The sequence below is a fragment of the Palaemon carinicauda genome, chromosome 16 (genome assembly GCF_036898095.1).
Source record: "Palaemon carinicauda isolate YSFRI2023 chromosome 16, ASM3689809v2, whole genome shotgun sequence".
In the NCBI taxonomy this organism is placed as follows: Eukaryota; Metazoa; Arthropoda; class Malacostraca; order Decapoda; family Palaemonidae; genus Palaemon; species Palaemon carinicauda.
In genome coordinates, this window is record NC_090740.1 from 109,999,667 (window position 1) to 110,014,484 (window position 14,818).

At 42.4% G+C, this 14,818-nt stretch overlaps 1 long non-coding RNA gene across 1 annotated transcript in view; it reads right to left on the minus strand.

The window, feature by feature from the left end:
• The window catches only part of LOC137655783 (uncharacterized), a 41,745-nt gene extending 28,215 nt beyond the window's left edge, over positions 1-13,530 (minus strand). The window contains exon 1 of the long non-coding RNA XR_011046865.1: positions 13,407-13,530. This is a non-coding gene — a long non-coding RNA (uncharacterized lncRNA). The remainder of the gene's footprint in view (positions 1-13,406) is intronic.
• Between the last annotated feature and the right edge of the window lie 1,288 nt (positions 13,531-14,818).

The window sequence follows — 14,818 nt, forward strand, 5'->3', positions numbered from 1 at the left end:
TTCCCTGTAAGCATGTTATGCTTAAATAAAAGTCCATAAGAGGTTATGCAGCTAAAGGCTCCCTCCAAATGACAGAGTCCTCAAGGGAATATCAGAAGGAGGGAGAAAAGAACTTTCTCATCTACAGGGACCTTATCCTAGAAAAGCTAAGTTCTCTGAGTGAGGGTTCACTGGTGCAAAAGCAGCAGACTAGAAGGCAACGTTATGAAACTGCTTGACAGTCTAGTGAGTTGGCAACAACCCAAGATATGTTGAGAAGCATGCGGTAAGGTATGCAGAGCATGATGAATGCAGAGTATGCTGTATGCAGAGCATGCTGTATGTAGAGCATGTTGTATGCAGAGCATGCTGTATGCAGAGCATGTTGTATGCAGAGCATGCTGAATGCAGAGCATGCTGAATGCTGAGCATGTAGTAAGCAGAGCCTGCTGTAAGGAAAGCAGAGCGTGTGCATGGCGTTTAACATTTCTCAGAAATTCCATGACCAGTGCTAGAGTGCTTTATGCATGCTTGCATGGGGTTTAAAAATCAACATAATGTTTACCTTACATTCATAACTCATGATTCATATTTTTGCCATGGTTTGAAAATGGAGGTAAGGTATGCTGAACAGCAGAGTCAGAACGAGCTGGAACAACAACAGTGGAAGGTGCAGAAAGTTCCTGTTCCTGTGGTATGAGTGGAGCGTGAAGAGACCGAGGTTGCGCAGAACAAGGTAAAATTCCCGCAAGCAGAGGTGTCTGAGGCGCAGGAACAGGGTGCACGGGTTGAGCTCGGTGCAGCAGCTGAGGAGACTGACTCACAGGTGGAAGAGGTTGTACCTCCACCGAGAGTTGCACCACCGGTGGAGCAGCCAGGGGAGGAGGAGGAAGAGTGGAGTAATCCTCCTGATCCCAAACCGAAGGTTGCCTTAAAGAAGGCTGAGGCTGAACAACACTGGGAACAGCGAACACAGAAAGAGGTTCAACATCGTACGCCTGGCAGATGGTGCTGCGACTGGGTGCAGCGAGTGCAGGCGGGTTGAGCACAGGCTGAACGGGTGCAGGGGAGGTGCAACACTCTCAGCCCGACACTCACGCAACAGGTCCGAAAGCTGTGCTTGCATGGACTGTAGTAGAGTCCACAACATCGTACGCCTGGCAGATGGTGCTGCGACTGGGTGCAGCGAGTGCAGGCGGGTTGAGCACAGGCTGAAAGGGTGCAGGTGGAGGTGCAACACTCTCAGCCCGACACTCACGCAACAGGTCCGAAAGCTGTGCTTGCATGGACTGTAGTAGAGTCCACAACATCGTACGCCTGGCAGATGGTGCTGCGACTGGGTGCAGCGAGTGCAGGCGGGTGCAGCACAGGCTGAACGGGTGCAGCCGGTTGGTGCACCACCGGTGCAGGCGGGTGCAGCACAGGCTGAACGGGTGCAGGCGGTTGGTGCACCACCGGTGCAGGAGGAGGAGGAGGTGCAACACTCTCAGCACGACACTCACGCATCAGGTCCGAAAGCTGTGCTTGCATGGACTGTAGTAGAGTCCACAACATCGTACGCCTGGCAGGTGGTACTGTGATCAGGCGGAGCGAGCATAGGCGGGGGGAGTGTAGGCGCACTCTCAGCCCGACAAACTGATGACTGAGGAGAGTCAGAGCTAACCCAATGACTGCATCCGGGTTGTTGAACTTTACTTCGTACGTCTGGCATAGGTCTGGACTTTACGTTTAAGAGGTCTTGAGACCTGAGACCAGCGTTACTCTGCCTTTATTTTCTCCTCTAAATCTCTTCTGCAGACGAGCAAAATAAGGGCTCAATCGTCTGCGGGTGGGAGTGACGGTCTCAGTAAGACACGCCCACAACCACCGAGGATACTTCTGTGCGCCGATCAAGGCCTGCCGAACCCTTGTGCCCTTCGACATTGCTTCTCCCCTGGGCTTGGGAGCTTGCAAGAGGTCCCGGACTGGGAGGACGACTGGCGCGCACAAAAGTACCCTCACGCATAACACTGACATACTTTGCGCTAATCACTTATCACTTTGATTTCTGTTTGCACTTATTTCACTGAACTCGAAACTTTAAGTGGTTTGTACCTGAAACACGCAATTCTATCCTTTCTCAAAAGTTAGTAATTGCGAAAACAGAATTACAATGTAACAGAAAAATCTAATGAAAGAAAATTCAGTGGCTGGAAAGAGACTAAACACTAGATCACTCTAGAAACGTTTAGTTTCTTCCCCTAAAGAGACTAGGGATAAGAGCAAAACGATAACGACGTTACTCGTACGCCTGGCAGGCTTGAGGGAAACGTTTATCCTCTTTCTCCCTCCGTCTCTATCTCTCTCTCTCTCTCTCTCTTGACTTAGAACCTGAGAGAAGAGCCCAATCATATATATCGTTAAAACATATTATTGTTAAAGGAAAAAACTGAAATATTTCCCAAAAAGAAAAGTTCCTTATTAGGATCAAAACCATTAAGTTAAGAAAGAATGAACAAAACGCTAGACACGGTTACTCTTACTTGCAATGTGAAACCGTGAACATTCTTTCTCTATCGTAACGATAGAGTGCAAGTTGAAACGTTCTGAACGTCAACAACTGCCGAGACAAACAAAACGTTAGTTCAACTTTGAAAAAGTACGAGACTATCAAAGAAATTCTTTCAAAGACCTTAAAATAGCATAATATGTTAACAGGTAAAACCGAAATGACGGGCTCACGATAATTAACTTCGGTACCAAGAAAAGACCGCCTACTATTAGGAAGGTCGAATATAAACAAATATAAAAATTAATTTTAATAAGTTTATAATAAAAGGAAGTTAATCGAAGAGGCCTATAAGAGGCGGAGAGATATAAAATAAATCTATAACTTTTGTTAAGCAAAATTAAGAAAGAGAGTCTATACTCCCTTAGACACCAACACTTCCGTCTAAGGGAAGGGTCGGCCATTGAAAGGTGAACGAGAGTTCATACTCTCTTCGTCACCAAAATTAATCAAATTAATTCCAAAAGCTAACTAAGCTAAAATAGAAGTTTCCAGTAAAGCGACAGCCGAAATCAAAGAGAAATACTTCACCAAAGTCGTGAAAATACTCCAAGAACATAAGCGTATCCCAGAACGTCTTGTCAGAAGCACGACAGAGGAATAATTGAGGAGGTGTCAACAAGAAGTACTTGAGTACCTGGCCACAGGTGGCGCTGGTAAGAACACCCCCTTCTAGTATTGTGATAGCTGGCGTATCCCTCCATAGAATTCTGTCGGGCAACAGAGTTGACAGCTACATGATTATCGGGTAAGTTTAATATTGAAAAATTACAAATTATATGCAAATTGAAAATATCGATGGATATATAAAATTTGAATGAAAGTAAAATAGTTTTTTTTAGATTTATAAGAACTATTTAACAGGCCAAACTGAAGCTGATGCAACAAACAAAAAGTTCGATAGGGTAACAAGATATAAGTCTGTAATCATTTTTATTCAGAAGATTACATTTCATCGATTGATGAAACCTGTGATTGTTTTTTCTTAGCCAATTCTGGGATACGCGGATGAGTGCTTGAAAGAGCACAACGCAGGTCATTTTCTACCTCTAGTCTACTGCGCTGCTTCGTTTTAATTTGTAACAGAGTTGAAAAGCCTGACTCGCAAAGATGTCAATACAACCGGAAGCAATACACGGATAGCCATTTCTGCCACTTTTGGGTAGGAATCGCACATCAGAGGCCAAAATTCTTTTATTGATTTCTCATCGAACATATCTCTTACACCCGAATCACTTTTTAACTCCAAAAACTCACCTTGACAATCATCAGGAACTTTTTTCAACCGACAGTTTGAATGGATTTCTGACTAAATCCAACTCATTATCACTAAGTTCGTGAAAATATCGTCTGAATTCATTTTCCAGTGATGTCAAATGCTACAAAATATCCTTTTTTGCAAATTGTGGAAGCACCTTGTCTTCACCACAAACATCAAGACTGGATGACAGTTTCTCAAACATTACTACATTTTCTGCTTTTACCCTTTTCTTCTAATTTTCAGGCTTGCTCATGAAAGCTTCCAAGGCATCTACGAATTCTATAATGTCTGTATTCCTTCCTTGCATCTGAAGATTCAGTTTATTCAGTTGCTCAATTATATCAACAAAATAGGCAAGACGCATGACCCATTCCTCATCACTCAGCCAGGCAGGAAATTCTGTTTTACCTTGCACTTCAAAAAACAATTTGAGCTCATCTCTAAGCTCAAATACTCGCTCAGTTACATTTCCTCTTGAACGCCAACGAACATTTGTGTGAAAAAGAAGCGAATGATGGGTTGCATCCATATCAGTGCATAACTGCTTGAAAAGTCGTGAGTTGAGAGCCCCTCCTTTGACGAAATTTACAATTTTAATTGTTTGATCCACAACCTTCTCTAGTGAAGCAGGAAGTGTTTTTGAGGCTAGTGTCTGACGATGGCTCATACAATGAATGTCTTTCACTTTACGAGCTCGCCTTTTTACACATACTTGGAATTCTGATTTTGTCCCTAACATAGCTGGTGCTACATCTGTACAACACCCACTGATATTATCCCACGAAAGATTTTCTGATTCAAAAAAAGATGAAACCTTCTCCAAAATATCAGAGGCCTTGGTAGTTAGTTCCAGAGGAGAACAAAAGAAAACTCCTCTTTAAATGAACCTGAGTGAACATACCTTGCAAACACCATCAACTGGGAACATGATGCCACATCAGTTGATTCATCAAGTTGAATTGAAAATAAGCTAAATGCTGAAGACTTTATCTCCTGCACAACTTGATCCTTGATTTTAGCTTCTCAGTTATTTATAGTCCAGGAGTTCCCAACCTTGGAATTGCCAAGTAATTTTCTTGGAACCTACCTAACTCCCTAGCCATCTGTCTCTTCTTCAGTACCTTTAACAATCCTAGGATTAACTTGGGTGGTCACTTGTATATTACTGTCTAATCCATTTTTCCTGGGCCAGCACATGATATAATGCAAGCCCACGTGACAGGCTGGTTACGCCAAAGCCTATAATTGCTCTCCTCACCCATAAACTTACTTCGGTCCCAATTCACCCCCTGAAAGCCCAAAATTCACCCCTGGGGGTGAATTTCACCCCCATTGAGAACCTCTGGTCTAAGGGAAGGGTCGGCCATTTAAAAGTCAAAGAAAGTCCATACTCTCTTTGTCATAAAAAAATTAAATCTATCCAAAAACGAGTTCAAGATTTAAGATGAAGATAAAACACCTGCACTGCGAAAGCTCAAACCAAATTAAAGTACTTCACCAAATATGATGGGAAAAACTCCAGGTTCTACAGCGAGTAAAAGTACGTCTTGTCGACACGTCGACAGAGAAGAAATTGAGTCTTTGTTTACATCGAGTGGTATCTGGCCGACAGTTGGCGCTGGTGGGCACACCCGCAACCTGTATAGCGATCGCTGGCGAGTTTTTTACTGTATGTGTCTGTCGAGCAACAGAGTTGCAGCTATTATATATTCACCGGCTAAGTTAAATATTTAAAAATATTTTTTTCTGCGATCTGACACGCGAACTCCCACATGTAACTTTTTTGAAGGGGAAATTTGGCGGGATTACGCACATCACTTGTGGAAAACAAAACAAGAAATGGGAGATGGTTGAGGGACACGTGGAGCCTAAAAGAAAACGGGTAGTGGCAGCGCATGCGCGGCAGGCCTATGTTGATCTTGACCTATTTTGATTTAATTTTTGGCTACTTGTGAAGATGCAAGAACTAAATTGTTTGATATGGGAAAAATTGACCCAGAATGGTTGTTCTTTGTTGGTCATGGACACCATTTTTGTTTTGTACATCATTCGTGCCTCGTGCTGCGCCTTTCTTTGATGGAATAAGTGTTTGATATTGTCTATAAGTGCTTGAAGTTGTTCAGAATACATGTACTTGAAAACCCATTATTTCATTTTGTGTAAGGAAATTATCAAGTAATGAACGTTTTTTTTTCCCTTCAAGATGTATTATTTTCATCTTTTTTTGAACATCCTGTTTACCTTTATATTTCGCCAAATTTGTGTTACCAATTGCTTAGAAATGATAGCACAGTCACTGTCAAGTGTGACTTTTTTAAGTGAAAGAATACCTTTTTAGACTGTCTCCAATGTGACCTTTTAAATGAACATATTTTTCTAATTCAGTTTGGCCGTAATATTTGCTGAATTTATTTTTGACTTATTGTAAGATCAGTGTAAGATGAGGCTGCTTGCAGCGCCTAAGCTCCGCCCACATAAGTGACGTCATTGTGTACGTCACGGGCTATCTGTATTTCCTTCCGCTGTGCATGATGCAGCAGCGTCAGTTGCAATGAAGATAAGAAACAACGCTGACTGTCATTTCTTGATCCTGCCTAGTTTAAGATCTAACATGGCGCAGTGAGTAGGATATTAAGAGGACCTACTGTAATAACCGTGGCACAGCATGGCACCACCATCGAGACGACCCTCTTTTGCATCCCCTAGGGGCAGGATTGCAAGAACAGGAACCTTTGGAACCGGCGTCAGGATGTCGCCGGCTTCCGTGTTGCAGGCTCACCAAGTGCTGCAAACCCAGCAACAAGCCATCCAGAATCTTCAGGCCGAGATAACAGCGTTGTCACTCCGGGGTACCAACGTCCCCCAACCAAGGATCCCTTCGTCTGCAGCTCCGGAAAAGTGCGAGGCTGAGGTGTCCCCTGCAGCCTTCAGGTCTTGGAAACGGTCAATGGAGTGTTGGTTGCAACTGTGTAAGTTGAAGCCTATCGAGGCAGTTCACCATATAAGGCTTCATTGTGTTCCGATATTGCAACGTGCCCTCGATTCTAGGTATACTGACGCCCAGTGGAGTGCCCTGTCTACTGAAGGGGCATTTAATGCGGTTAAGCAAATGGTAGTGAAAGCTTCTAACCAAGCGGTGCAGTGGCTCGAGTTTTTTGATTTGGCCCAAGAGCCTAGTGAGTCCTTTAATGATTATTTTATCAAGTGTACGCAAAAGGCTACTGATTGTGCATTCACATGCCCTAATTGTAATCATGATTTATCCGAATATATGCTTTTGCGCAAGCTCATGGTAGGCCTAAGTGATAAAGTGCTCAAAAGGCAAGTGTTTCAATCGTGCAATAATATCCGTGATATCGATTCCCTTAGAGTCATGTGCAGTGCATTCGAGGGCGCCCGTGACGACGCCCTTCGTAATAGGGCATGGCTTAGCAGCTCCCCTAGAGCGGCTGCTCTCGGTGGGTTCGAGGAGGAACACGAGGTGGAGGTGGCAGCTGCCCTTGCTAAGTGTGACAGGAGTACCTCTGTAAAAGTACAATTGCGTCTTTGTGGTAATTGTGGTACTCGTCATAGCCCTGGGTATTCTTCATGTCCCGCAAGAAGAACGACATGTTACGGGTGCGGTAAAACCGGTCACCTGAAGAAGTGTTGCAGAGGGCGGAGTATCAGGAATAACGTTAGTGGTCTGGCCGAGGAGTCGGACATAGCAGGTGCAGTGATTGCAGTAGTCGTGGCGGCAGAGGCAAGGTTGCGGAATGGGCCCTCCCCACAACCCACTATTCGTGTTGATATATGCTTGGCCAACTTGGGAGAGTGGTCTGCGTCCGAGCGGTGCCGGACACTGGTGCCCAGGTTTGTGTTGCAGGACCCGCTATTCTTGCGATGTTGAACATAAAACCAGCTAAGCTGAGGTTAAAGGGAGGATTGCGAGACTTCGCCAACCTGCATCTGAAGTGTTTAGGTTCAACCTCTTGCACCATAGAATACAAGGGGAGGCATACAACTCAGGAAGTATACTTCGTAAAGTCCTCCATTGATTTTTATTTATCCCTGGATGCTTGCAAGAAACTTGGTCTTGTGCCAGAAACGTTTCCTAACCACGCTCCCTTCACGGACTCTGCCCCCGCAGCAGCTAGTACAACCCTTACATTAACGGAAGCAACTGATCAACCCGTGAGACCGTCGGCTATTCCGTTTCCCCCTAGTGAGGAGAATATTGCCAGATTAGAAAACTGGTTATTAGCCCATTTTTCAAGTACGACTTTCAACACCGAGAGAGAACCCCTCCCGGTAATGGATGGGGAACCCCACCGTATTCACTTATTACCTGACGCAGTTCCTTACGCATGCCACACACCTGCGTCGGTACCTAAGCACTGGGAAAAGGAGGTGAAAGCCCAGTTGGAGGAGGACGTCAAGAGAGGGGTCCTACAAAGAGCTCCCCCTGGAGAGCCCACGGAATGGTGTTCACGTATGGTGGTCGTGGCAAAGAAAACGGGGCAACCCAGACGTACGGTCGACTACCAAAAACTTAATGCAAGTTGTAGAAGGGAGACGCACCATACCCCTACGCCCTTCGATATGGTATCCAGCATTCCCCTTTGCTCATTCAAGACTGTGGCCGACGCCTATTGGGGATTTCACCAGGTAGAACTGGACAAGGAGAGCATACCCCTAACCACGTTCATTACACCTTGGGGTAGGTACCAATACCGAAGGACACCAATGGGACATTGTTCTGCCTCCGACGCATATACACGCCGTTTCGATGATGCCATTGAAGAAGTACCCAGGAAGCTTAAGTGTGTGGACGATACACTTCTGTACGATTCGAGCGTAGAAAGCGCCTTTTGGCATGTGTACGACTTCCTTACTGTCTGTGCATACAAGGGCATCACTTTGAAACCAGAAAAATTCAAGTTTTGCAAGAAAGAAGTGGAATTTGTCGGATTCGACGTCGGTTGGGACTCCTACAAGCCTTCAGAAGATTATTTATCTGCCATAAAACGTTTTTCTATGCCCCAAAAGCCCACAATATCCGACATCAGGTCATGGTATGGTTTTGTCAATCAGCTGGCCCCCTTCCTGACAACGGCGCCCATCATGACCCACTTTAGAGACCTGCTGAAGAAGCCCTCGGGCAAACAGGTTTATTGGGATGAGTACCTTCAGGAAAAGTTTCGTCAAGTGCAAGACATCGTCTGCAAGTTGGCCAAGGACGGCCTCACCTACTACGATAAGCTGCGGCCGACTGTTGCAGTCACTGACTGGAGTAAGGAGGGGGTGGGCTTCGTCATCCTCCAACAATATTGCAGTTGCACCTCCGTCGAAACCCCCTTCTGTTGTAGAGATGGTTGGAGAATAGCACTTTGCGGCAGTCGGTTCCTCACGCCCGCCGAGTCTGGGTATGCAGCTGTGGAGGGGGAAGCCCTTGCAGTGGCTTGGTGCTTAAAAAAGGCAAGGTTGTTCTTATTGGGCTGCCCGAACTTAACCATTGTCACGGACCACCGCCCCTTAGTCAAGTTACTAGGCAATAGGAGTCTCGGCGACATTACCAACCCCAGACTGTTTAGATTAAAGGAGAAAACATTATTGTATAATTTCAACGTTAAATATCTACCAGGCAAGAGAAATCATGCTGCTGACTTTCTCTCTCGTTTTCCTACCCTGAGGACGACGCCAGATGGACAGGATGCGAGCTTCAACGAAGAATTATCGATTGCCATGGTGTCAGCAATCGCAGAAAACCTACAGGAGCAGTGCACTATAGACGAGAAAACTGTTGAAGAGGCAGCCCTTGACGACCCAGCATATCAGCTGCTAGTCGCTCGAGTGAATGCAGGGGATTGGAACCCGAAGAAATCTCAAGAAATTGCATGTTTGAGGCCCTTCTACGGCATCAGAGAACGTCTCTCTATATCTGGTAACCTGGTCACATACTGTTTCAACGACAACTGCATCCGCCTTGTCATTCCCGAAGGGCTCCGTCACCAGATAACCGCCAACCTCCATGCTGGACATCAAGGCCTAGATACAATGTTGAGGAGAGCGAGACATTCGGTCTATTGGCCAGGCATCGAGGGTGACCTCCAGCATCATCGTTCACGATGTACATCGTGCGACGCCCACGCACCATCACTTCCTGCCGAAGTCATGAAAATGACCCCTGCCCCAGAGTATCCGTTCCAACAGACTGTCATGGACCTGTTTCAGCTCGAAGGACGCATGTATATGGCATATTGTGACAGGCTTACAGGCTGGCTAGAAATAGCCCACTTCCCCAATGGCACCTCGTCTGCAAAGGTCATGACAAAACTTAGGCATTACTTCACTCGATGGGGAGCACCCGAACAATTGTCTACCGACGGCGGCACCAACCTGGTGAGTGAAGAGATGATGACCTTCTACAGGAGATGGAGAGTTGACATACGCTTATCATCGGCCCACTATCCGCAGTCAAATGGGAGAGCCGAGGCCGCGGTTAAGTCCGCGAAAAGGATAATTAGAACAAGTATCAGTGGGACTGGAAGCCTCGATAACGACAAGGTATCATTGGCCATGCTACAATACCTGAACACGCCTTTAAGAGGTATAAATAAATCTCCGGCGCAACTGGCAACTGGGAGACAGTTACGGGATGGTGTACCGACTGCGAAACTCAACTATATGATAGACCAACATTGGAGAAAATCCATTAGAAAAAGAGAACTTCAAGTAGCAGAGAAAAATGAGAAGATAATCGAAAGCGGCAGTGACAGGAGGCTAACGCCCTTACAGCCAGGCACTCACGTTAGGATTCAGAACCAGATGACCAAGGCCTGGGACAGGCTGGGAATCATAGTCGAGCAACGACCTCATAGACAGTACGTCGTGAGACTAGATGGTAGTGGGCGTCCGTCCATAAGGAACAGAAGACACCTCAAGGTCACTGAACTGCCCGTCAATGAGACAAGAGGAGCCACTCCTACCGACGACGAAGTGGGTCATGAGCCTAAGTTTCCCCCATCAGCGCCAGAGGTACGGCCTCCAAGGAAGAGAGAGGCCCCTGCCTGGATGAACGATTATGTTTAATTATCTCTGCTTTGATCTTGCATTTATAAAATGAAAAATTCTGTTTTATTTTACTGCACTTAGACGTGCATTGATTTCATTTACAAAATTATATTTTGTAGGAAATTTTAAGTTAAGTTGGTGTTGCATTCACGACTCAATTTTAGTGCACATCTTACAATGCTGATGTAATTATTGTTTCATTGAGGTTACGTTAATGCTGTCGATGTTGTTATTTCTCTCTCTCTCTCTCTCTCTCTCTCTCTCTCTCTCTCTCTCTCTCTCTCTCTCTCTCTCTCTCTCTCTCTCTCTCTCTCTCTCTATCTATCCCATCTGAACGTTACCATTAATTATTACGATTATGATTTACCTTAAATGTCTGATGTTTTACATTAAGAGAGTATAGAATTTTGTTTATCATATCTGTTTTTGATATTGTCATTTATAAGTTTTGAAAATATTACCCTCGTAATATTTTGGGAGGGAGATGTAAGATCAGTGTAAGATGAGGCTGCTTGCAGCGCCTAAGCTCCGCCCACATAAGTGACGTCATTGTGTACGTCACGGGCTATCTGTATTTCCTTCCGCTGTGCATGATGCAGCAGCGTCAGTTGCAATAAAGATAAGAAACAACGCTGACTGTCATTTCTTGATCCTGCCTAGTTTAAGATCTAACACTTATTATATTGGAAATTTAATTGGCTTCACAATAATATCTTTATTTTGATTTGTTTCGTATTAACAACGTAGAACGTAAACATTAATAGGTCGCAAAATCAAAAAAGTAATTGTTATTCATTTACCCCTCACTTATTAATACATTTACTGGAGAGAGGTTGCATCCACGTGAAGGATCAACTTTCTTTACACAATATGGGAATTAGAAAAAGTCCTTAATTATATTTTTTGTAAATTAAAAAGAAAAAAAATATTACGATTTAAAAAAAAAATTCATGTCCAACAAGGATTCATTATATTTTAGCATTCCAGTATTTTTTTGGGGGGAGTACAAAGTCCAATCTTTTGCCCATATAATGCAAAAAAAAACAACAGCCTTAATCTGTTATAATTTGGATGTAGCGATTCATCATAAAAATTTTGTTACCAAAAGTCATTTTTTCAGCGAAGGCCATATGCGCTGTACCTTGCCCCAAACTTTTGTAAGGGCATAAGCATCAAGAGGGTTAATTCAAATATACAATTAAACTGAAACACGATACAATCTAAGGTATACTGAACGAATTGATGACGATGCCTAACAAAGCCATAGCTATTCAGTAATGGTAGTCGACCCAACATACCTCAAAAACTATGGATTTCCACCAGAAATCCAAAAATTTAAACCATCATAAAAATATATGTCTTATTTTCTGCAAACCGTTTATAGCGATGTTCTACAATTTTACTGGGAAGCAACCATAGGGTTGAGACTTAGTATTAAGGTATATTAAGAGTATGGCACTAAGGGAGGGTAGAAGGGATCCATAATTCCCCAGTAGATTATTGTAAGACTTAAGCGGTGTTTACACAGTCAAGCGGTTCGTTAATCCCAGCTATCGGACCTACTTGTCAAAAAGTTCGGATGGGTGGAGTCAGACAAAAGGCATAAGGGTTGTAGACAATGAAGCCCCGCCCACAAAACTCAGGCAAGAACAGACTTTCTTTACCGTTCGACAACCAAATACCCCATTCAAACGTCCAAACATCACTTAAAAAAATGTCTGTCAAACGGCGTTCGACGAACCATCTAGCCGGTGTGACGGTCTGAACGATCCCCCAGTCTCAGAATTCTCCTTGACATTGTATAATGGTTTTTTTCCGTCATTAGCTCGCTTCGCTGGCATGAAAATAAAACATCAAGCTCGTATGTACTGGCCAGCGGTAATGTTGAGCTGCGCACGATAAAATTACAGGAAAATAAAACGTCAACCTCGTATGCACTGGCAAACGGTAATGTTCGCGCATGCGCAGATTATCAGAGAGAATTCTGAGACCGGGGGATCGTTCAGACCGTCACACCGGCCTAAAAGGTTGCAATAGGTGGTATTTGTTTTTATCATATCTTTTGGAATTTTACAACTGTTCCAACATAATAAAGACTTAAATTTAGGGACTCGGCGAGAGCACAGGCCTATGTAACATTTCAGATATTGAATGTGAAACATTTGATTCCTTACAGTTGTAACACTAATAAATTGTACGAAAATTAACGTCATGGGGGGGGGGATGACACTACAACCCGAAGCCTAGGGATATTATCAAGGGTCACTACGGACCTGACTATTGGGGTCCACAACGGTAGATCTCAAAATAAAAAGTACCAAAACATTTACCACACAAAACAAAAACCGGGGGAATATATCGAAAAACTACAAAGGTTTCTCCTCAATACCAGCAAGCTACGGTCCACACGGTCTCTATTTAAATTTTGGACTGGCTATAGCCAGCCATCATGGCATGCAAAAGGGCTCTATTTTCTTGCAGTATAACTCCTAATTGAGTACATTCTATCTTGAACACATGATAAATTAAGTGCATAAAGGACCTAATAAATGTTATATAACTTACATTTAAATATTTAAAAAGAAACTTCGCGAATTAGCCGGAACATCCAAGGCCGACCAAGCTATAGAGTCGACCAAGGAGCCTAATTTTAAATGGCGAATGACTTCTTGTCGTCTTGAGTCTTGAAGATGTTCCAGTAATACCTGAAAGAATATATTTATATTTATAAGGATTTTATATATAATATACTGCTGTAAATTATATATAAAAAATTACAATAGAGAGAGATAATTTTTTAATACCATGAAAAGTACAGTACATCTGAAAGTATAAATTATATCATCAATATTCACTTATAAGTAAGTAGCAAGAAAGTTTACTGAAAATCCTTCCTGATCTGCAAAGATATGTCTTTGCTTAAAACTTAAATAACATGTGTATACAATTTAAAAAGGAATGTATGATCTTCGAATTTAACATGATCAACTAATACTGAATAACCAACACTGGAAATATATATATTTAACCTAAAACATAAAATAAGTCTACAATTTACTGTTAGCAGACGACTTTCTAATAGGGAAATTAAGTTAAAATAATATAATACTACAAAATATCACCCCATTGTTTTTATGTAACATTATCTTTGTTTTTTTTTTTTAAATTAGTGTCTATTCTGTTTAAGAATTTGTTCGTGTTTATTCGTTACTTTAGATTTGTAATTTCAAGAAATTCATGGACACTGCGATGGCATAAGCACTTAGAGGCAATGAAGAAAAAATAACTTTGTAATTTATGCAAAAATGTATTATGCAGAACGTGTTCAGTATAGTATTATACTATTTTATATTTACTTTTATTCACAACTATAATATATTGAAATCTTAAGATATAAACTGGCCAAAATATTAATTTAAAAAATGTTGATAGCAACTTTTACTTTGTTAAAATTAGTCATGAATGTATCTATTGTTCAACCTTTAAAAGAATTGTGTATAAAATATATATTTCAATAAAATATCACTAAAATAAAATTTTAATTAAGTTTGTATAATATGAAAATCCCATTTGACTTTAAAATGAGAAATCTTAAAGGAATTTTGTTAATATTGTTTGGTAAAACAAGTGGCAGGCATCTTTTCAAAACTGTGCCACGTGGCATTAATAAAAACACAATATACTTAATAAATCGACCTTATTCATACAATTGTATAAAATACTGTATAAAGATCATGTGATTATATGGCTTTAATATTACATATGAATACATGCCATGAGGCGTTAAATGAATATAATTTCCTAAAGTTTATTAGAAGGAAATGGTTTTCAAATTGAAGATAATTAATCAATAAATGAATGTTCAACCCTGGAAAGAGATATATTTGACTTCAAACATAAAAAATTCTAGATTTTCTGGTGGCCGACGATTTTGTTATATGGAAACAAAACTAAAATAGTTAAATACTATATAAGAG